At 37.2% G+C, this 25900-nt stretch overlaps 1 pseudogene; it reads right to left on the minus strand.

The window, feature by feature from the left end:
* Nucleotides 1–16784: 16784 nt before the first annotated feature.
* The window catches only part of LOC149840136 (kinesin-like protein KIN-5C), a 49272-nt pseudogene continuing 40156 nt past the window's right edge, over nucleotides 16785–25900 (minus strand).

Genomic DNA, 25900 nt, shown 5'->3' on the forward strand with positions numbered 1-25900 from the left:
TTTGATTTACATGATTGACCATGTTATCTTACTCTTTCATCTTGCAAGAGTTGTATTGCTCTAGAAGAAGTTGACTGTGGGTCTCTGAAGTCATATTGTACTTCTTTCTGACTTCTTCCATCATTCTTTTCGTAGTGTTAAAATCTTTAAACACTCGGATAAGGTCATCTTGCATAAAAATTAGAAGAGTTGCTTGAGCAAATTAATCATCTTCAATAAACTTGCAATGAGCTTTCTTCTCTTCTTCAGTCGATTTATCAGTTAGTGAATATTCTACTTTGTTGAATACGTATAGGATCTTATTATATGTCAATAGATACTCTATTTTTCTTCTCCATATTCAAAAATTTGTCCCATTGAGTTTTTCGATTTTAGATAACTCAACCATAACAATTCAATTTATCATATTCCTAATTATAAACAAATATTAGAATTAATAAAGTTTTTCAACTAATATTTATAAATATAACTAGTTTTGATTTTTCTAAACTAGTTTAGCATGCAATATGATCTTTAAGTATGTAAGAAACTCACAAAAATTGCTAAATTTAAGCACTATTCGACAAAGATAAGTAGCAAGTGATTTTCTAAAACTTAGAAGCACTTTTCTATAATTTTAGAAAGTAATTTGAGAGGTTTTGTGTAAAAAAAAAATCACATAAACCTATTTCTGCAACTTTCTGAGTTAATCAAAAAGTTTGGACACTTTTCTGCAATATCAAAAAAGTTTGAAGACCCTTTGCGTAAAACTCAATAAAACTGGACACTTTCTGACATTTCTGAGTTAATCAGAAAAAATAAACCACTTTTCTGCAATTTCTAAAAAAATAGAAACCTTTTTTAAGCAAAACGGAACTAGAAGCCTAAAAAAGAAATTTTTGAGTTAAACACAAAGATTCAACCCTCTTTCTATAATTTTAGAAAAGATGAGTGCCTTTCTGTAATAATAAAATTTTCTAAGTTTAGTAGGAAAAGGAAGAACCACCTTTCTGTAATTATTAGAAAAGTCAGAACATTATTTTGAAAATTTCAGAAACCAAACCACAAAATCAGTAAATAACTTCGGTTCTTAAATATAATTTTTGATAATTAACTGGACTAAAATGAAATGTAGCAAAACTTTATAAAAATTATTTTAAGAAAACCGAAGAAGGGTCTCGACCCTTATTCTTTCTCAAAATCGAAAACCCTAACCCCTTGATGCCTTGTTGATTCTCCTCTCTCTCAACTGGAGCGATAATGCTTTTCCGACAACGGGTGGCAACCCGATGCTTTTTTTGCAAGGGATTTCAGCCGAGTGCAATTTCTGGTGAGCCACCGATTTCTTTTTCATTTGAGAGAGCGGTAGCTGCCATCTCCTGCGCTTTTTCGGCAATGACTCACTGGAGTGGATGAGACATCTGCATGGCGATGACCCGTTGGAGAAACATGTACCAGTGTTGGCCTGACGTTCTTCAGCCACCTATGACGTTGTGGGTTTTCTCGCAATGGCCCGACAGAGTGGAGGAATCCACTAAACTGATTAGGGTACGCTCGACCTGTTCGATTTTTCTAGCGTGAGGATCACTATCCGACCGATTAAACTGGATGTCTGTTGAAAAACCCTTTTTATCCTTGAGATAACCCGGGTTTTTTATGGCAGTATCTACGAAAATCCCTTTATGAGGTAATCTGTTAATTTTTTTTTCTTTTTTTAATATATAGGGAAAAAACCTTGGTGGTGGTAATTCGATGGTTCTTCTCCTCTCTTTTCACTTTCTATTTATCGACTTTGAGACTATAAATTTTTTTTATGAGCAACTGAGGACTAAAAGCCCTCTATATTTTTTCGGTAAAGAGTGGACTGCTATCTCCAGGAGCCCTCCAATTTTTGAGCACCTCGGTGATGACTATAGTGTTTTTTCTATAAAATCGAGTAAGTTCCTCTAGAATGACCCTTTTTGGCTTATAAACAGGGTTTTTAAAATATCATTGTTTGTTGAGAGAAAATGTATAATCTACTAACCTTTTTCCGCAAAAATTCCTTTGAATCTCTGTTTTCTAAGAATGTTTGTTTTTGTTCTTGAGCCAGTGTTAGCACGCTGATTGTGTTTACAAGCACCAACAGAGAGAGATAGAGTAGCATGCACACGTTCACCAACATGGTTTCGTCGAACCTTGCTCTGGTACCAATGATGGGAAGTGGCCTTACACGAGACCAATTTTCAGCAGGATGAAGGCTTCGTAGTTACACTCAAAATCACCAGGGATCCCTCACTCTCAACCCTTTCTCTATTTGAATGTTTTTAGTAACCTTAATTGTTACTTTCTGTGAATGTCTGTATGTATACTTCATACCATTTTTCACTACATTTTTAGATGTGAAGAGTTCAAGTGTTTGGGACACAACCTTGAGAGAAATCCCTTTATCACCCAAGAGACATGTCTCTTTCTTTTGAGTATTGTGACTATTGGAATGGCCTCCAACTGTTACCTTATGACCACATGGTCTTACATACAACACCCCCCCCCCCCAAACAGGTTTAAAGCAGCAAGTAATAAGATTTGAAATCAATACTCAAGGATATAAAGTATAGAGCCCAGTCGAGCGGAACACTTTTTGCTCATGTTCATCTTCCGGATCCTATTTCATGAGCTTGAACAAGCGCTTTACAATCTGAGTCAAGAGTGGCTATTTTGTCTCCTAGCCCTGCCCCTATAACTCAACTTTCACCTCATCTCTTGCCCCCAACTATCTTGTGTTTTTACCATACAGCATCTTAAGAGTTTTTATTGAAAGTTTTTTCAAAAAGGTAGATGAAACAGAAAGGAAAAAAGAAAGAAAATGTAACACCTTGATCTGAGACCTCTCGAGTTCGGGTTCGTAGGTATTACTTCTCGAAAGGAAGAGTCCAAAGTGAACACAACAAAACTATGGCATAAAAAAAAAATCCAAAATAAAACATCATCATTTCTTAATAAAAGTCCCCACAGGCTACATCATTGATATATATATGAGTTCAATAAAATAAAAACATAAACCAGATGAAAGTTCAGTCTCCATCTAGCCTTTTAAGAACACTTGTTGAAGTCATGACTATGTCAACTTGTCTCTAAAAGACCTCTTGTAACCTACAGTTGTAATTATTAAAGAGGTGAGCCTACAACTCAATAAAAACTATTTATAAGCAACTTAAACTTTGACTTACAACTGTAGTGTGTTCTAATCCCCTAATTTTAGTTTAGTTTTTCATCACATAACACAGATGTTTGTCTTTTTTAAAATCCTGTTAACCTTCTCAAAACTCATAAGTTAGCACTTACTCAATGCTAACTATTTTTTTAGATTGGCTATACCAAAAATAGCCTACCATGAGCATAGGAATCTGTGTATAATACTCCAATTCTACGATGTTGGCCAGACTATGAATCACTCTAAATGATCTCGACCAGGGTCACTAGGCATTGCAGTGAAAAATGACCCACCGGTAGCTAGCCGGAGAGTCAGACTGAAGAGCTATACCTACCTGTAAGGTTCATGACTCATGTTACATCCTGGTCTACCTAGAATCTCAAATCACTGTGTGAATCATAACCCTTAGGATACATTATACAACTCTTGGTTTTACCACATGAACTCCCTGAAGTTTATTTTTTCTCTATCTCAAGTAAGTTTCTCAGGGTATTCCTAGAGTTCTGATATTCACAAAAATCTAAGCATGCAGACAATGTAGTGTCTTTGCATCAATAAATCGTCAATGACCCACTTTTATGGCAGCTCTCACTCTAACTATCGTCAAGTAGTCATTTTCATTTATCGCCTCTTTCGAAATTTATAGGGTTAAGTCTAACATGCAAAGATAACTTAAATTGCAGTAAATATAACTAAAAGAAGGGACTCGAGGAAATCACTCAAATACTCAATTTTGTTCACATACATGTAGTTTTATATTCTTAAGAAGCATAGAATATGAATTTTTGTCTAAAATCACATAATTTTCTCATATAGATAGAAAACTCAAGGATACATGAAACTAGTCTCTGTATTATGACTAACTCACATGCATTCATTCAATCTCTCAAGCATGCATAAAAAACATTTCTAAAATACAACTACATTATATATGAAGGAACAACTACATTCTCAAACATATATGATTTCATGCAAATTATCTCTTACACGCAAACAAACACACTGTTTATTATTAACTAAAAAATGCTCATAATATCCATTACTTCAAATGTAATCACTAAACTCTAACCTGCAACCAAGTGTCTTATAGTAATAATAGGATTTCTTTAGTACATAAAGACTCACTTAAACAAACGTCTCTCATATTTTTGTAAAATTACCAAACTACCCCTCCTAAGAATGGTCTCTCAAACCTTGTTTTTTATGATACATGCTTGGTCATGAAAATAAAATAGATGGATTCCTCCCTACGTTCTGATTACAATGCATCAAACCTTATCCTATTCCAAGTTCGAGGTGTGAAGTTATGACCATTTTACTAATTGTATATTGACCACATGCCAGAGGGTAATTTGGTATTTTACCTAGTCCAGGTCAGAACAGGACTCCGCCCAAGTTCAGTCCATACTTGACTAACTGAACCCAGGTTTGGTTGTCCCAAGATGCACTCGACTAATATATATATATTTATTTATTTATTTATTTATTTATTCATTCATTTATTCATTCATTTATTTATTTATTCATATATATAAGTATGTATGTGAATAGATTTCGACCTGATCCAAGTGAGTCTAACCTGTTTTCTTATTTTCTTATTGTTACTCACTTATTCCCGAATTTACCAAATCTTATTCAGACCCAACTTGGTTTGGGTTCGGTCCATACCGATCCTAAAAGGATTCAGTTACCAAACCTTTTATAGCAAACTGGATCCATATCTAGTTTAGTAAAAATCAGATAAGACCCAGTTCCATCTCCATATGGTACAACCTAACCCAAAATTGTTTCGGTCCCTGTTTAGTACTAACAAGAACCAAACATATTTCGAGATTCAACTGGACCCGGACCTGGATTTGGTCTGAACTGGGCCCAAATCCAACTGGACCTGGGGCCTCTCTGAATAACCGAAACTAGACCTTGACCTGGTCTGCCTGGGTCTGGTTCATGAAAGAAAAATCGAGATGGTCTCGTCTCAATTTTCTTTTTTTTCTTTTCTTTTTTCTTGCCACACTCGGCCTGGGCCACACCCATACCGAGTTTCTCTGGTGCAGATCCACCAGACCCAGTCTGGGTTGCACCCTGATCCAGACTGAGTTGGTCTTGGTCGACTCTGTTTCAAACCTGGACCAAGTCTGTTTGGGTTTGCTTTAAAAGCCACGACAGAGCCCCCCCCTGTCGTCTCTATCCTTTGACCAAGACAACCTTGGCAACCACCCAGTTGCCAACGGTAGTGGCAGGTACGCCACCACCCCTTGCCCTATCAGCTCTCTTCCTGCGACGGTGCCACATGCAACCCTTCGAGTCATCGATGACTAAGATAGTCACACGCCTTCTTCTCTCTCTCTCAACTAATCTTCGCTAGTAACCAAACGGTTGCCAGTGGCTAGGGCAGAAGCACTCCACCTCTTGCTCGTTACAATGGCGATGGTGCCGACAACCCGGTGTGGTTGCATGTGGCTACCAAACGTTGGGACGGTGGCTCCGCCTATGCCCCATCCATCTACAATGGAGCTGCACGCCGGAGAGGGTGGCTCCTCCTCCCTCTCCCTTGTCTCTTGTTAAACTTTGAGGCAGAGGGTGCACCCCTCTTCTACCTTGTTCTCTTCCTCTGTAACAACAATGGAAATCTTTATGGTTGTTGATGTGCTTGTTCAAATGAAACATGAAAGGAGAGGGTGGTTGACCTACTTGTTATCTCTTTCTCTCGTCAAACGGTGTCACGATCAATGTTCTTTCTCTCTCTCTCTCTCTCTCTCAAGCTTTCTGTGAAAAATGGGAAGAATGAGAGAGCTCTTTGGCTCTCTTATAGAGCCCACACGAAGGTGGGGGGACACCTCATATCGAGAGCTTTATGAAAATATCGCTATAATATGGTGAGAAATTGCTTGAAAGTTTAAAACGGTAATTTCTCGTGAGATTTATGAAAAAAACATAAATACCGTGATTTAAACATGATATTTACGTTTTAAACAGTTATTTATCACGAAAAAATCATGTGTTTTTATTTTTAGATAATTTTTATTAATACTTTTTATTAATAATTTCTTATAAAAAATAAATTTTATATTTTTTAATTTATTTTTTTATTGCCGAAAAGAATGCAAGATTTATTAATTTTTTTTTTCAATTTCTCGTGAGCTTTTGAAAAACGAGAAATTGCCGATAAAAACGTTTGTCACTATGCTCCCCACTTCTCTCATTTAATATTGAGGAACGGTTCATCACGAGGAGTGAAACTTTCCCTACTCTCCCACTGTCTATTACCGTGGGAAAAGGGAGGGACTCTTCAAAGAGGGGTTTTACAGAAAACCATGCACGTAGACGGAAGGATGAAAAAGAAGTGGGAAAAAAATGGTTGGAGTTTTTATTGATTACGGAAAGAAGATAGGAGAGGGGGTCGACGGCCTTCAAAGTTCCTATTTCTTCGTTATTTGGCAGCTGTACTTCTGCCCAGACTGCACCACCGGGCCCCGGACCACACCGACGCGCTCTATTATATATCCATAATTTGCTGACAATGGTATCGCGTACAACACGCTTTTCTTTCTTCCATACTCCCTTTTTTATCTCTCATTGAGTACACTTGAAATGCCCAGCCTTTCCTATCCAAATTACACATTTCTCCCCTCCCATCCTTTTCATTAGGACTTTTTTCCACAGAGAAAGTTTAGGTTACTCAGACCCCTACCAGTTATACAACCATATACCATTGGATTCCGTTGATATTCCCTCTCAATTAGGATTGGGAAAGGGGAGGCATGCAGCTCATGGCGCCCCCTAAATTACAAGTTCAAACTCTTGAAACAGGCTTAGCAATATAAACATGAATACGGCTCGGCTCGGCTCGGCTCGGCTCGGCTTGCGTAAGTTTGTTAAGTTATAGCAAATATATTTTGTATCATAAAACGGAGTGGCGGAAGCCTTAGGCTTGCAAGTAATAAATTTAGAGTTTGAATCCTATGGCATACAACTTTTTTGTAAAAATGAGAAATTTTATTAGTTTAAATTTATAAAAAAACTATATTTTTTTTTGTATATGAGTCAGCTCAAGCTTAGCTCATTTAATTTGTCCTCACCATAAGCTCAAGCTCAACTCGGCTCACCGCAAAAAAGAGCCAACCTTGGGCACACCGCTGTTTGATTTGCTTACCAGCTCTTCTTCTCTCCTTTTTCGGCTTGGATTTGGATCTTAGTTAGAAGATCTGAATACCCCATCAAAAGATGTATATATGTGCTGTGTGTGTGGAGAGAGCTTGGCTTAGAAATTGAGCTCGGCAAGCTAAGCTATGAGCCAGCTCAGTAAGGTTAATGAGCTGTGCACGAACATGACAAGCTCGGCTTGACTCATATAAGCTTATTTTGCATATTATATATGGTTTATACATGTATTATACTTATATCATATGTATTTTTCATATATTATATATTATCAAGCTTGAAAAATACTTTAAAACAAATTAAAAAAAAGAGCCAAGTCGTGATTGGCTTGCAAAGCTCAGCTCGTAACAAGCTTGGGCTCGTCTCCGCACAGCTCATGAGCCGAGCTCGAGCATGGTGTACCCATACCAAGGCTCAGCCTGAACACCCCAAGCTCGGTTCATTTACCCTGAGAGAGATAGAGAGATTCGGCTGGTTTACTGGCGTTGAGAGAGAGAAAGGCTCAGCCCGAACAGCCCAAGCTCAGCTCGTTTAGTGGTGCTGTGTGTGTGTGTGTGAGAGAGAGAGAGAGAGAGTGAGTGATGGGGGCATAGGTAATGTCATATCCTGCAGCCCTAAAAGCGCAGGTTTTGTGCCTCGGAATCCCCACCCCCACATCTGTTCCCTTTTTGCTTTTCTGCTTTCTTCTTTCTTTAGGAGCAATCAGAACCCATTCTTGTCATCCATCTTCATTCTTCCTTTGCTTCTCTTGGGGTTGCTGAAAAGGGTCGTGGCTTGGGAAGGTGGGGAATTCAGAAATCGGTCGGGCTCGACTTGGTAAATGACTTGGGAGGCATTGGTGCAAGTGTGCTCGGTCAATGTGCATTGGCATCGCCTGTTGAGTTGCTGGTCTAGTGGTACTAGGGATGTAAACGGTTCTGATGCTGAACTGTTAAATACATACAGATTTGAATCGGAGTCGGTTCCGCAATAGCTAAAAAATTGCAAAAGCTCCATCCTCGATCTGACCCATTTGCATCCCTAGGTAGTGCCAGCACCCAGGTCCGGATTCGGACCAGTTCTAAACCTATATTTTCTGTTAAAAAAAATTTTTGAAAGCAGACACAAAGTGCTTCTTTCTTTAAGCTGCGAAGTTCGTTTATCTCATGAAGCTCGTTTCAGACGCCTGTAAACTACATTCTTCTTTCACACTTTTGAAGCTTTATGAGGAATCACTTCCAAGAAATGGATGGCTTACTTTTCTCAATATGACAGTGAACTTTTTCAATATTGGAAATATTTTTTCATCTTAAACCAATTATACTTTCTTTTAAAAACTTAAGCTTTCATTGTAGATATACATATATAATAAATATTTCCATCCCTATAAAACGACTTCAAATTCACTCTAAGTTTAAAAAAAAAATAGTTTTAACCATCTGTTTTTATTGTTATTTGTTACTTATATCAGTTGATGTTTCTTGCCCTTTGCTTCTCAACTGCTGCTTCAGTTGCATGCAATTCTTGAACACTGCTTCCTAAATCATACTTGTCTCTTTGTCATACCCACCTTTTATTTTGGCAACTATGGTCTGAGGTTATGAAAGACAAACCGCCTGATTTCCTTCGGTTTCTCATTTATGATGTCTCCATTCTTGATGTAATATGTTAGGGATTTTTCTAACATTGGTAATCTATATATATATATATATATATATATATATATATATATATATATATATATATATATATATAGAGAGAGAGAGAGAGAGAGAGAGAGAGAGAGAGATCACTAGAATATGAGAACTGAAATATGAGATCTAGAATATGAGAATTAGAAATATGGGCATTTCCAAATACGTTTTTTGCAAATCCAACCATGTGGATGTGCTTGGCATGGTGAGTTTGCTAGGAATCGACTATTGGATCATGTATTTTGGATGAAAAAATGTGATTTTTGAATGCTTGAATATTTATGAAGATTATGAGCCATTGATTTTAAAACCTTAATTAGGTTTATGCATCAAAATCGGATGATTCAAGAGCGGGTTCTTATAAAACCAAGCATGTAGATCACATTCAAGAGAAAAGAACAAAAAATCCATGAAAATCATGGTTTACACATTAGTTCTCATATTCTAGTGATATATATATATATATATATATATATATATATATATATATATTGTTTGATCTCCTTTCGCATGTTTTTTATGATATTTAGCATTTAAATTTAAATTATTGTAGACTACCAACATTCAAGAAAGGGTAGTGTTTTAGTAATAGCATCATTTAGTGCAAATGTATTTGGATCTTTTATGCGCAAAGTTGTTTTGATCTAAAGCAACCTCATGGATAGATTCTGCATGTTCAAAATAGTGGGAACCGGCTTTTGGATCATGTTTTTTCAAAATACAATTTTATGACCCAGGAAAGTATGGCACATTGTAGGCCGTCAATTTTTGAAGCCTTATAAAGTACTATGATACCTGCATGTCCTAATCAGATTATTCAAAAGTTGATTTTCACTAAGTAAAACATGTAGATCACATCTGTAAAGTTGGTTTCATGAAAAACAACCAACAAAAATAAAAACATGAACATAAATGGACATTTGTAGGTAATGGCGAGAGTAGCCATTAAAGGCCCTTTAAGAAACTCCAGATTCATATATATGCTGGCATAGAATTGTGGAATCCACTAACTCGACTGCTATCTTTTCAAACCATTGTAATTTTTGCTCCAACTTGTCTTAATTATTTAGGCAAACCAATTCAACCCAAACAGACCATTTTTGCTTTGGACTAGACCAGTGTTTTGCTTTGGACTAGACCAGTGTTGTGGAGATCAGTCTCAAGCCACATGACTGGTGTTACTGATTTTGATGTTTTGTTTGTATCTCTTTGAGACCCATTAGAGGCCAACTTTTACTTTAAATAAATACAATTACATCACCAGTTCTCACACACCTGACTAAGTATATAGGCTTAAGGCTTGAGACGCAAACAGTTCAGATTTCAGATCAGAAAATACATTGGAGAGTGGATCAGATCAGATCGAATTCAGAATCCATCCCGTTAGCAACCCTACTTAAGGCATTCAAATTGAAGGATGTCAATAGCTTTTTGTACCCTAAACATGTATCCCTTGCCACCATGCCAAAGTAACCCAAAGACTTTGCTGCTAAGCAAGGAGGGAGTACCAGAAAGATGCTACAGCGAGGGACAGCCAGAATAGGATCTGGCAAGTGTGCACCTCTCGTACCAACAAAATTTTGCACCTCCTCTCTTCACATGTGGGTGGATCATAAGTTGTGTCACATGGACGTGTTAGTGTCAGTTGGGGTCCACCACGAGACGAACACGGACATGCCTCGTGACACAATATGACACGTGTCTGACACCATTTATTTATTAAACCTTCTTGTACTTAATAATCTGAATGTGTTTTATATATTAAAAATAGTAAAACACATTTGACATGATAAATATTTAAAAAGTGTGTCCTCATGTCCTGCTTTTCATAAAGTTCACGTACTGATATCTCAAGTTGACAACTATCCATATCCATGTGACATGGGTGATTAGCTTAAGGTTAAAAAAAAAAAGAGAGAGAGAACCAAGTTATGGCTCCCGGGCAGGGGTTTTAGCTAGCCTCGAAGTTTTAAGTTGTCGGAGGTATGACAGGCTGAGCCAACGCGATCAGGTCTTCATGTCAGGTGCAGTTTCTTCGGGTTATAAATTAAAAAACAAAAGGTCAAGTTTTTATCTACACCAGTTTCAAATACATGCAATCTCCCCAAATGTATGCAAAAGTGTGCTTATCAAGTTAGGGGTGCCTTTCTAGGGGCAAAGGGTAAGCCCAAGGAGTTTTACTTTGTAAGGACAGTGATCTTAAGTATGTCAGGCAAAATTAGCTAGGTCTTTGATCGAGAGTGCAGTTTCTACCTGTAAATATCAAAAAAAAAAAAAAAGTTAATTAGAGGTGCCTTTGATGTCGTTCATTAGTTCATGTGATGAACCACATCCAACAATATGAATTTTCAGCCATTCTTTATTTTAGAGAGAAAAGAGAGATTTTCAGTCATTAGTTCAAGATGTTATAGGAGCCGTTCATCTAGATCGATCATGAATGGCTCTGAAATAAATTGCAAGACCCATCTGGAATATAAACAATCCAAGATGGTGGCAAGAAGTGGGACTTGCCGTCAGAGGTACCCTCACGGCCTCAACTGATCCTCTCTATATTTAAAAAAGTAAATAAATATAAAATAAAATAAAGAGAACCTAAAAGAGATCTTCATCTCGTGAATATCATGAGTCACACTGACCTTCAGAGCAGTGCACGCACAGTTGTCTATGGCTAAGGGCATCAAATACTAGGTGGGAAAGTCTTTTGGGTACTCATTCTAATAGTATAGTCATGGTACATAAGTGGCTTTCATTCAATTCTTCATCCTTGATAGATAAAGGGAAAATATTGGATACCCTCCAGTGTACCATACCCTCTAGTAAAAACCACTTGTTCTTTTAACTCTTTTTTTTGGTTTTTTTAAATCAAGCACTAAGGATGTCATCTATATGGCTTTCCTTATTCAAAAACATGGTTTAGATTGTTCATGTTGTATAAGCATGTTTTTTAAGGGTTATAAAAGGGTAATGTTTGCTACTATTGTGGGTAAGGAGCCCCTTAGTGAAAAAATGCAATACTTTATTTTTTCAGTTTTTTTTTTCACATGTGAACCTTTAAATGTGATCTACATATTAAGTTTAGTAAAAGCTGACCTTCGGATCATGTTTTTCTGACATATATGTCAGATTTTATGAGGGTTGAAAAATCAATGGCTTACAATATACTAATTTTTCAAACCTCAAAACATATTTTTTACCTAAAAAGCTTACTATTTTGACTATGGTGAACACATCCATGAGGTCAGATCGATCAAAACAACATCTCCCTGTGATTTCCAACTAAGAGGTTATTTACCCACAAGCGTAGCAAATGCTGTCCTGATACAAAATTCAATGGTTCACAGTGCCTCAAAGTTTCAATATTAAGAAAATTATATTTTTACATCGAAACCACACAACATAAACTAAAGTGCATTTCCTAGTAAATAGGCTATGCTTAATGCATTCATGGATTCAATTGACCAAATAAGCCTGCACCTTGAAATTCAGCTAAAGAGTACTGTGCTCTAGATTGTAGCCAAAATTTTCATGAAATAAATACGGACAATTTTTTGCCTGTTTTTTTTTCTTTTTCTTTTTCTTTTTTTTGCTTATAGGCAATGGACTTCAAAAGAAACTGACAATTGAATTATTGTCCTTTTTTCACAAAAACCCTTTTCTTTGGAACGGATGAGACAGTTCGACACCCTCCAGTTTCATCACCATTTATTGTTGGGCCCACCATTTTGGATATTTTCGTCGTTTATGCAAACTATAAAATGACAACAGACTCCTGCTTGTCTCTCTAGTTCAAATAAGATCCATTCTTCTTTTCTTTCTTTTTTGGCTTCTTGGATTATTATGGGTCTAGCAAAGTTGGTCCTTGAATGTGTACAGTAGTAACTTTCTTTTTTCCTTTTTCTTTTAACTTTTCCATTTGTTATAGTACATGTAGAAGCTCCACAAGGAGCTATTTTGTACTGCCAGACTCGACCATTCAATTGGACAAATTTGCCTTCTCCAAACAGCTAGAACTGGAATATTGTACAAACTGACTGAACCAAATAGTTAATAAGAACTATCTATGATCACATCCCAGTTATCCAATGCAGATGGAGCAAACTGAGGATCCTTCCATGAAATTGTATTCTTCTATGACAAAGCACCACAAGTTCTTTGACTGATCCTGCTAATAGACACAACAGTGGTTTGAAGCTTACCAAAGTTAACTTTTCAAGATCTGCCAGTGATTCTCCTGTATCTTACCTGTCAGAAAGCAACAATCAGGTGTCCTCTTTCTCCTAAAGTTCAAAAAGGCAATCGAGGGTATTCTTCTGTATGTTAGAATGGGTAGAAGTTATGTTAGAAAATAAAAATAATTACTGTAAAAAAAATAAAAAGAGATAAGGAGAAACAGTGAGCATTTTGTTCCATCTGAATAATCCTGTTGTCCCTTTCTATTTTAGAGTCTGTACATGATATTACCAATATCTGGGAATTTTCAAGAATCAGTTTAGACTGAATATCAATATATAAGCATGATCAAAAGTATTTCAAGGCCAAATTCTTGATTCTAAAAGTCAATCGTAAATCCACAGGAAAACATAAAGGAAAAGTTCAAAATTTTATTGATTATAGTAACACACGGACTTTTAAATATCTTGTCTTTCATAAATACATTTATTTATTTATTTATATAAGGAAAGGAGATCGTCCAGCTAAAGGAAAGTCTAAACAGTCCAAACTACTTTCACGAATTTGAATGCATGGATGCCGTCTTTATAGACAAAAACCTAAGAACCAGTTCTTGTTGCAAATCCTTTTAATGTGTACATAGGATCTTATAATGTGCTAAAACCAACTATTTGAAAATTTTGAAGTTTTCTAGATCATAAAAATTCAATCTATACACAAGGTTTTTTATCATGAAATCACGTGTGGTCAAATTTGCCAAAATTGCTTTTAGATAAATTTTTAAAAGTGGTTTGAACGATTTGTACCTTCCTTTGGTTGGACGGTCCATATATATATATGTGTGTGTGTGTGTGTGTGTGTGTGTGTGTCTAACATGAGTAAACAAGGGCTTTTAGGTTGTTTTTCGTGAATCAGACCCTTCAGATACGATCAGCATGGTTGATTTTGCTAGGAAACGACACTTAGATCATGTTTTTTCTAATTTTAAAAAAGAAAACATGATTTTTAAGCCTTAGATATTTATGATATTTATAAAACTTTTACACATTTGATTTTCAAACCTTATAAAAAACTATCTACATATAAGGATCAGAGGACGCAAGAATCTATTCCTATAAAATCAAGCATGTAAAACACATCTGTATGATCAAATTTGATAAAAAAAAACTTTAAAACCCAGTAAGCTGTGATAGGCACTGATCGAAATAGGCAACTGCCCTCAACTATATCTCCCTACCACAAGCAAATGGCAATCAGTGGATTCAAGTTTTCATTTCTATAAAATCAAGCATGTAGAACACACTGTAATTTTAGAAAAATATAAAAAAAAAATGAGAAGCCTAGTATCTTGGTGGTAGGTGTGGATTGGAGTAGGCAGCTACCCTTTATATATATATATATATATATATATATATATATATATATATATATATATATATATATATATATATATATATATATATATATATATATATATATAGAGAGAGAGAGAGAGAGAGAGAGACTACGACTCCAACTGCCTCAGGAAGGTTTAGCAACCCAAAAGTAACTAGGTAATCAGCACCAAAAGTTCTGCCCGTTTGGAGCAGGCCTTCTATCCTGACCAAGCTTGGCTACCCTACTTGTTCTATATAACAAAAATAAATAGTATCAATCTCCTTTTTTCTCTAGAGTCTAGACAAAGGGGCATAGGCCTAAGTGATGCTCGAATCCCATAAAGAACTTGACAATGACACAACAATTCTACAAATCCAGCATAATCAAATATTCACAAACAAGAACATGTTTTCGCTCAAGGCAAATTTCACATTTCTTAGCTTGAATTTCGAAAGATTCTACAATTTTTCTAGCTTGAAGGAGGGCCCCTAGAAGCCATTATTTGACCTGACCTACAACCTATGCCTTTGTGCAAGCTCCCTCTCAGAAACAGTGCAGTGAAGCCTTTCGCCCTCTTTTTGTTATAGTGCACCATTCAACTCAATTTTTTGTCAATACTTGTTCATGTGGGAGAGATTTAGCACCCTCTTTCAGAAGGATAGGATCTTGGATTTACAACAATATCGGTGGTTATTCGTGTGAAAAATAAAGTAGTTAATGCTCTTGATCTGTAGCATTCCTTTATTTTCACAAAATAATGTCATGCAATGAATTACTTGGTGAATGTTAAAGTATTGATGCTATAACGAAATAATGTAGCACGTTTGAATGTGACGTGAATGAGCACTATTGTTTCTCTTACAAATTCTTAAATTTGGAGAATTGTCACAGATCTTTGCATCGAGATCTTTTAAGGGAAATTTCCACGATAATTTTTTTTTTTAAATGGAAAACCCTAAAAAAATATGAACACATATATAATTCTAAAACATACATTGAGTGTAATAAACATATAAAAATTATTATATTAAAAAATTAAAACTGTGGTCCTGTTGCATTAGTGTCGTAATGGAATCATCAAATTTTTAAAATAGGCAAGATTATGAACATATTATGTATTTACTGGCTTTTATATATATCATGACAAGATCACAATATTTTCAAAACATCTTTAATATTTATCACTATGATAAGGAGCGCAACAAAATTATTTAATTCATTTGGCATAGGCCAAGAAATTTTCCTTTTATGGATTGCAATGGGCAATTTAAATTGGAGTTTAAAGTGTTTTCACATTTAAATTCCACTATAGCTTGCATGGTTAATCCTATACTCAAATAACTAGAGGGTTTTGATGGTGTGAGTATTCTTAGGTGTTTGGAATAGGTAGATAGCAGTGTGATGCCTTTTTCTATTCAAGTTAAATCCAACTGTCACATGTATCACTAATGGAATGCTCAGGTATTTAGAAACAAAAGGAGATGGTTGTGTAAATTATCAAACTGTAATTTTTTTTAAGACTGGCATGTAAAATTATGAGCTGGGTTTATTCAAACACTGCATACCCATATCACTATCCAATTCTCATCAATCTGACACAACCCTTTTCAATTCTCTATCCAATCGCCAGATTCCAATGCTCTCTCTCTCTCTCTCTCTCTCTCTCTCTCTCAACCTTCACCAACGACTAGGAGTGCAAATGAGCCTAAAGTGACGCTTCTAAACTGGATGTAGCCCATCTGGTTGAATCCAAATAATACACACCCAAATTTGGGTCAGAACCAAATGAACTATTTTCAGGTCTAGTTGGATCCAAGCAGAAATCAAGTAAATATGCATGTTTGAAACCTGGTCGATGCAGGGACTAACCCTACCCATTTCACATATTCCCCAAGCAAATCATGATATTCGACCAGTTTTCAATGGGTCGAGTAACACAGTAAATCCAATCATATCAAGATCTACAACACTAGTGTGAGATATGGATCCAGAACCAGAGCCACTGAAATTTGAATCCGGTATCAGATTAAGCTTGACCCAACGTATACAGATTAAGCTTGACCCAACGTATAACTGACCTGTTGCCATAATTCAAGCCGGCATCAGAATTTGAACCCGTGTTGTCATGAAAACTGCATTCCATACTTCGTTGAAATACAATAAATAAATTTCTCAAAAAAAAAAAACTGTTACAGATCTTTTGCCAACATAGCTACAATTTAAAGCACACCTCAAAAAACACACAAATATAATTCCTTCAATGGTGTTCTAGAATCAAGAACAGTCACAAAATCCTCAAGGCCAGTAATCTTTGTCTCCTTAAGCACACAATTAACAGCATGGTCTTTCTCATCTGACTCATAGGGATGTTTTTGCCTAAACTCAATCAATGTATCAAATGGCAATGTCTGCATTTGTGCTATCATTTCTTTGCTAGGCAAGCTTACATCCTTCTTTCTCGGTGTTGTTGGTTCGTAATCCTACAATGTAAGAAAGTGATCAGCACCATCAGCCGTTGGCAAAGTTTTTATGCATGTCCATACAGTATACTCAGATGTGTATGAATTATGATGAATTGATGACAAACCATGTATTTCTTGCAAAAGCATCTTTCTGAATTGTCTTCAATGTCATGAATGGAGCGACCATGATCATCCTCAAGCTTTGTGAGAGCACTCGAATGAGCAGCCGCAGTAGACATCTCACCACATCTACCATGCACATTCTCAGATGAACCTGTTCAACCAACAACAATTGCTTTTAGAAATTCCTACAAACTAAGCACATCATCACACAGATAAGCACTTACCCTCGATGTGTTGGATAAGGCACGCAGTTTCTCTTGAAATATCTTTTTCAGCAGCACTTCTGCTGGCGTATACTTCAGCATCATGCATCTCGTTGCAGCTAACTGCATCCCTGAACAATAATGCCAAAATAACAAATATCAAATTGACATCAAGGAAAAGAACTGAATCAGAACTTACAAAACCACAAAAGGAAATAGTTTGCACAGAAATATCTGCAAAAAAAATCAAATTGTTCAACAAAAAAACAGCTTTTATTGATATCTTGGATAATCTTATTGACACTAAATGAAGTTCTACAAAAACTGAGGTAAGTTTTATGAATTTAGGTGAGTGTTCTGAATTCTGACATCTCATAATAGTTATGTCACATAGGTGTGGGTGTGGATACGGGTGCGGATGCAGCGATGCGGCACTTTAAAAAAACTTGGGTGCTGAGGTGCGGGGAGGGTATATATATATATAACAGTTTTAAGTTAACACTACGTGTATTTATATATATAATATAGATAAAACTGGACTTGGTTAGGGTTAACTGAATTTACTTTTGTACAGAAATGGACCTCAGTGTGGTTGACTTCACTTGGCACAAAGGAAGCCCTATCCAAGTGTCACACCTACATAGGTGCGGGTGCAACGCAGGTGCGGTAACCTGTTAGAAGAGTCCGTGTTACATAGCATAATAGTGACCATAATCTATTTCAAAAAATGTGGAGTTTGTCACTTCAAATAAATTCTAAACAGAGCTGGCAGTCTTGGAAGAAACTGGAGTAGAAACAGATGTGAATAGAAACGGAGAAGGTTGCATAGAATATACTACCAACCTTGCAAGAGATTCCACTGTCAAAATGTCTTCTCCCCATCTCTTTAACCGAGTCATAAGTTATCGTACAGTGCCTAGAAACTGCATCTGTCATACTAACACTGCAGAGTCCAAAACCAAGAACAAAATAATCTAAACACCCATCATACCTTACAGTGTGTAAGTGACATGAAATGGCGAAAAACTTATAGGACAATCATGATCATACTAACCATCGCTGAAGATAGTCCTCCAGAAGGCAATGCTTTGCAGCAGAAAAATCTGCAGTGTCCTTTGCATCGCCATCAGCTTGAGCTGCAAACTCCTCCCATTTTCTCTTTGCATCACATGTAACGCCTGCTATCGCAGACACATGCTTTTGAGATGATAGCCTTTCCTCTGAAAGAGCATCCTTCAAACTCAGAAGACTCGTATTTACCTGAAACAAAAAACCCAGTCAAGAACCATGTTGACAATCCTGCACAGGAATCTTATGATGATAATTGCATACCAACTCTTTTATCTGATTCATGGATGAAGAGATCAGATTGCTAATGCCTTGCAACAGCTTATCTTCATCCAATCTTGATTGTTCCGGTGCACCAATCAGGACATGTAACCAAGCAAAAAAACTAATCACAGGAACAATGAAATGCTTAGAATAAATTATACCTCAAATGCCGTTTGAAAATCAACAATGCTTTGCATGCATGCCTCGTGTTTGGGAAAGATGGATATGAAGCTTCCGTGATTCTATACCCAGCCTCTCAAAAAATCCAGATGTAGTCATAGAAGCTTCTTTAATAAGCTCAATCCTCATACGAGATCTCTGTTGCAGAAAAAATAATGGATCAAACTCAGAACAAGCTTTACAAGATAGTGCCATATCTTGCAACAAGTGCACAAAGCAAGGCAACACGCCCATATACCTCCTTCAGCTCTCTAGCGAAATTAGCTATTTCGCCTTGGTGATTAGAGAACGTAGCTTGGATATCCTTGAACATCTTGTTTGCTTCTCCAGCCTCCACATTAAGTATCTAAACCAAACCAAATCATAGGATTCACTCGGCAAAGAACTTAAATAGCAACAGAAATTCCAGACCAGGAAAATCTTAACCACTTCAACAGAAGACAAGCTACTTGGACATAATGATGCAACCTCGTCTAGATTAGAATTTGTATTTGCCTTATGTAGCCGGACGACATTTTGCAGTGCTTCCAGATGAGAAGCATACAAACCTTCCAAATCCACCATTTTCTTCTTCAATAACAGTTCAGACTGACATGGATTAGAGATATAGGTGTCAAAACAATGAAATGACTTTCAAAGGGACATTTCAAGGATAAATAAAAACAAAAGAAAAACCTTATCATGGAAATCTAGGCAAGAATTACACTGTTTTTCAATAGCTTCAAGATACTCTATTTGTTGAGTCAAGGATGCAGCCACATTACTCGAGAGTTCATTAAGCTTATGTGAAAGATCCGTTTTAAATTCATCAACCAATGACTTATTTCCAGCATTCAGCTTCTCCTTTCTCTCTGACAAAATAATACAAGCCCAACGAGAAGTTACTAGTATGCACTAGTGCAAGAACACAAGTATGAGAAAGCAGCTCCATGAGTCGGAAAAGGCGACACCTATTTTGGCAAACAACGCAGATACATCTCTTACTGATTTGTCTAATTCAGAGTGCAAGATGCATGCCTGATCAGCTAGAGCATTTTGTCCAAAAATATGTAAATCACATCATTGCCCTTTTCTAGGGTTCCTAAACAAATATTAAAATACACAAGATTTAGAATATTAAAACCTGATTTTCTTTGTTGAGATATAACATATTCTGTCTTGAAGAGTGTATTGTTGCCTCCTCAAACCCTCCTTAGCCATGGAAAGCAACTTCCTCGTTTCTACGAGGTCAAGAGTACAAATTCATTTATTTAAATGAAGTGTGTTGGATGGACTAATCCACTGGTTTAAATAAATGGGCCAAAATAAAGACCTGTGTTGAATCAAGTTTGGTCTGCAAAACAAGACCGTTGAGTTTGAGCATTGTGTTTCTCTTTCAATTCTTCTATTTGCTTCATGAAGGATAAAAAAGGTATGAAGCAGGTATTGCAAAATTGAAAATTGTATTTCATAATTTCACACACAAATCGTAAGCAAGGATTGACATTAAGGTTTAGCATACCTTCTGATTCGAGTCTGGCATGCACTCCATTTTCTCAATGTGGCAAAAAAACAGCCAAGCATTAGCACATAAATAGGATTCTAAAACAAAAATTGACTGCAATGAACTCATAAAAGTTGTAAATTGGGAGTCCGAGTTCGGTTGGTATTACTTCCCAAAGGGAATAGTTAAAAGTTCACACAGAGAAACATGGCTAAAAAAATCATTATCATTCAATAAGCCTCCTAATACAATGTTCATCATTCATAACAAAAGAAAATAACAAATACATTATTATTCAATGACATGAAAGTAAAAACTACTAAATACTCTGCTGAAGAAGAAGTCGATCAAGTCTTGTCTATGCTAGTGTGCCTGCAACATACAGTTGTAATTAAACATAGGAGGGTGAGTCTACAACCCAGTAAGGAATAATTATAAGCAACTAAACACTTAAACTTACAATTGTAGTGGGCTCTAAGCCCCTAGTCTTAGTTTAGTTTTCGACACACCACACAAATTTGTATATTTTAATTACCTTCATTATCTTTCTCAAACCCTCACTCAATAAAATATCACTAGGTCGGTTATACCGGTCATACTCGTCTATGGAAGTAACAACCCACGTAGAACACCTCAATTCTACATGTTAGCCTGACAATGAACCATACACTCTCAGTGGTCCCTGTACTGCCAGGCATTGCAGTGAAACCACCACGGGAACCCCACCGGTAGCTAACCAGAAAGTTGTTAAAATGTATCATTCAACCCATGTAATCTTATATATATTTTATATATATAAAGGATAATACATATTCATATATGGTATATATGCATATGTATTATCCTAATTATATATATATAATATATATTTTTCTATTTATAGGCATAGGGGTAGTTTAGTCATTTCACAGTTTTACACATATTCCATTTGGAATATGTTTGTAATTTTTACTTTTCTTTTTCTTTTTTAGTGGTTTGCGCCACCTAGGGAGGCTCCCCAAAGAGTCGTTGGGGAGCCCCCAACGGTCACAAATATGACCGTTGGGGGCTCCCAACGACTCCTTTGGGAGCCCCCTAAGTGGCTCCTTGCTTGTATTATAAATAGGGGCTTTCCCCTTGTAATTCTCTCACTCCTTGTAGGAGCTTATGCTCCATTGTATAGGGTTTTTACCCTCTTCTTCCTTTTTCCTCAACAATATTCAACTCATGACTTTAAGTCATATTTACCCATTTTATGGGTTTATGTATTAGCACATGATGTGCTTGTGTTGTTCCATTGAGTGGGTATATTCGCACTTCGTGTGCATGTGTATGGGTTTATTATTGAACCTAATGTATTCAAAGTCACTTTCTAACAAAGGTCAGGCTCTCAATCTCGGTATGGTTCATGCTACATCCTAACCATGATGGTTACATGGTCTTCCAGAGTCCCAAAACACTATGTAAGTGTAACCCTAAGTCATAAACTAAGTTCAACACGTTGAACCGCATTCTCAAACTCGTAATTCACTCATCCTCTCACGAGTAATGTCGTAAATTGATCACGACGGATATCACTCTTTAATCTCATGATGACATTAGGACTCATACTATCTCATACTAAGCACACAACGATGAAGTGTCTCCACATCGTTAAATCACCGGTGGCCCACTCTCCATGGAGGTTGCACTCTGGCCGCGAACCAGGTAGCTCTTGCCATAGGTCTCCACTTTCGGGATTTAAGGGGTCATGCATGCTGATCTTAAAATATTCATTCATACAATATGAATACAATAAATAGGACTCCAATCTAAACATAATCTCATCATAATGCATGTTATCAGTAATCACATAAACATGGTATCACAACATAATCTCTTTCTAATATGCATGTCATACCATAACAGCATGTGCGTCACAATAAACATGTACATGAAATCATCACAAAATGTCAAGCATGGTAATTTTTATGCATGCCATGTCCTCACTTGAAAGCTATCATGCTAATCATAGTAGTTCACAACATTACAATAGCATGCAACGTAAAAATGTTTATTTACATCTAAAATTACTTATAATATCCCTTACGTCGAGTACAAACATTGTGCTCTGGCCGCAATCAAGTCTCAAGATGTTCTAACAATATGATCTGGTCATTACACAAACATGCTAGCATTAAAGCACAAAACCTCTTACAGAATTACCAAAATAATCCTCTCGAATTGACTCATGAACCCTCGATTTTGGTGTCACTAATCTAACCAAAACTAATAGACAAGTAGATTCCTCTATTTGATACGAGTCCAACGCACCAAACCTCACTCAATTCTGAGTTCGGAGTGCAAAGTTATGCTCATTTTACTGAAATGGATCTCGGGTACCCATAAGGGTATTTTGGTTATTTTGAATTTATGTACAATTCGAGACTATCTCACAACCCGATCCAGATCCATTTATGAACTGGATCCAACACTGTCTAACTGAATCCAGATCCATTTATGATCTAGATCCAAAACAGTCTGATTGGATCCAGAACAGCCTGACTTGATCCAGAACAGTCTAACTGGATCTAGATCCAATTCTGATATAGATCTAGGACTGATCCGATCAAATCCAGATCAGTTAGTGCAGATTCGAAATTGGTCTGGTCCAGATCAAACTGGATCTGAACTAAAAACCGGGACCCAGTTCGATCTGACTCGGGTTGATCCAACATGGTTCAGTCTGAACCGACTCCACATGAACCGGTTTGGTCTGAACTGACTCCACATGAACCAATTCAATCTGAACCGATTCAACCAGTTTTTTTAACTCGGTCTGACCTGACCCCGAGTTCAAAAAATGAGTGTAGCTGAGATGCGTATGCTGAGATGGATGTGTGGAAATGCAATAAAAGATAAGATTCGGAACGAGGAGATACGTAAGAAGGTAGGCATTGCACCCTTTGAAAATAAGATGAGAGAGAATCGTTTACGGTGGTTTGGACATATTCGGTGAAGGCCTAATGATGCTCCAGTTAGAAGGATGGAGAAATGGGAAAATATATTAGTTAAAAGAGGTCTGAGTAGGCCTAGGAAGACATGGATGGAGGTGATAGGAAAGGATATGAATGCTTTGAACCTCACCGAGGACATGGCATTGGATAGAAATGATTGGAGGAGAAGGATTCAAGTGGAAGACCCAGAATGATTTCCTTTTTTGGTTCATATCGTCGACCCCAATTGTTTTGGGATGAAGGCGTAGTTGTTGTTGTTGTTGTGGTCTGACCCGACCCTGAGTTTGGTCTCCAGACCGAGCCGATCTCACAATTTTTTTTGTTTTAAAAGCTGGCTTGGTCTGGGTGCGACCCAAACTAGCAGGCTCGGTCTAGGTCGCACCCAGACCGACCCGGTTCAATCCGGGTCACACCCAGATCGGGTCGGTCCCCTTTAAAAGAAAGAAGAACGTGGAAGGGGCAGCGTCTTCTTCATTGTAGAGGGGGGGGGGCTCTGAGCCGACCCTCCCCCTTCCATTCTGCAGCAGAGGTGTCGACCGCCTCTCTCTCTCTCTCTCTCTCTCTCTCTCTCTCTCTCTCTCTCTCTCTCTCTCTCTCTCTCTCTAACACTCGCCGGCAGTGGCTGCCAACCCTCAACCCGCCGAAGACGAAGAAGATGAAAAGGAGGACGATTACCTTGTCGTTGTCGTCGTTGTTGTCGCTAAGCCCTCTATTTTTTTTCCTTCTTTCTCACTCTCTCTATCGTTCTCTCTCTTTCTCCGTTGCTCGCTTGATGCAAGATGGAGGGTTGCGTGAGGGCTTTTATAGCCCTCACACAAGGTGAGGATAACCCTCACCCTCCCGCGGATTTTGGGGGGTGAGGTTTATCCTCACCCCCTCTCGTAAACGCGGTTTCCCCAAAAGGGAAACCGTCATTTTTTTTTATGGTTATCCCCTCCGACGAAATCGTCGGAGGGGGTTATAAAAGCATAGTTGGAAAACTCGTGACTCGGGCTAGGATGGGACCCCTACTCGGTCACGGAGTCAGCGGGTTGACTCGGTGACTCAGACGAGTCAGGACTCCATATTTTATAGTGTAAGCACATGAATAAGACATGGAAATAACTAAACTTCAAGTCAATATGTCAATAGGTAAGTTGCAAAAACATATAATTATACATGATTATTAACTTTTTCCATTGAAGAATATTAGATTCTTCGTAACAAGTGACTTTATATAAGAATTATGCATTAAAATAATAAAATACATGATAAAAATTTTATTTAATGGGTTGGATCGGCAGTCCTGAATTGTGACCCAGTTGGGGTCTGATCTGGGTTGACTCGGGTGATTCCCGAGTCGACTCACCGGGTTTGCCAACTATGCATAAAGGAATAGGCATATGAAAGTGAAAGTATATATTAACAACAAAACTCAAGATGCATATGAATTGGTTGGGTGCAGCATATTCTCAAACATCGTAGAATACGATGCAGAAATTTATAAAATTGACACAGGATATATAGAGAGAAAGAGAAAGAGTAATGTGTTCCTTAGGACTCCTTTTTTGTTAGGCCTCCTTAGGCTCCTTTAAAAATCATAGTTTTAAGTATTTTTCCTCACGTCTAACACCATAGATGTGATCTATAGGATTTGTTTAGTGGGAATCAGCTTTTGGATCGCCGGAATCTGACTTGTATACAGGTTTTTCCAATGATCCAAAATCAGGTATCAGTTTATGCCTGGCTCATAAAACTATGCATTTTCATAGAAAAAAATTGATCCGAGAGTGGATTCCCACTAAATCAAGCATGATAAACACATCTAACAACTCAGATCTATCATAAAACACTTAAAACTTATGGGGCCGAATATGTTCAGTTTTCACATATATATATATAGGAAGTGTTCGACGTTACATCGGACGAAAGCACGCCGGTCTTGGACCGGCGCTAAATGTCTTAAAAAACGAAAAAAAAAATAACCAGGCAGTCTTGGACCGCATTCAATGCCGGAGGCCTCCAGTGATACGATGCTCTCTCTCTCTCTCTCTCTCTCTCTCTCTCTCTCTCTCTCTCTCTCTCTCTCTCTCTCTCTGTATATATATATATAAATAAATAAATCTAGGGTCACCATTAAATTCTTATCAATGTAACACGGACTCTTCTAATAGGGCACCACACCCGCGTCTCACCCACACCGAGGCGAGTGCAACATTTGGATGCAGCTTCCTTTGTGTTAGGTGAAGTCAACCACAATGAGGTCCATTTCTATCCAAAAGTAGATTCAGTTAACCCTAATCAAGTCCATTTTTATCTATTATATATATATATATATATATAAATACATAAATGCACACACATACACCTAATGTTAACTTAAAACTGTTAAACAAAATTTATATATATATATATATATATATATATCCTCCGCATCCCCGCACCCAAGTTTTTTTAAGGTGCTGCATCACCGCATCCACACCCATACTCGCACCTGCACCCACACCCGCACCTATGTGACAGATTCTTATCTTGCTAATGAAAAATCACCAACAGCAGGCCTAATAACTAAAAGGCTTTCTATAATATCAACGTAAACAAGGGTGACAC

This window comes from Nuphar pumila, chromosome 4, assembly GCF_984573655.1.
Source record: "Nuphar pumila chromosome 4, dmNupPumi1.hap1.1, whole genome shotgun sequence".
In the NCBI taxonomy this organism is placed as follows: domain Eukaryota; kingdom Viridiplantae; phylum Streptophyta; class Magnoliopsida; order Nymphaeales; family Nymphaeaceae; genus Nuphar; species Nuphar pumila.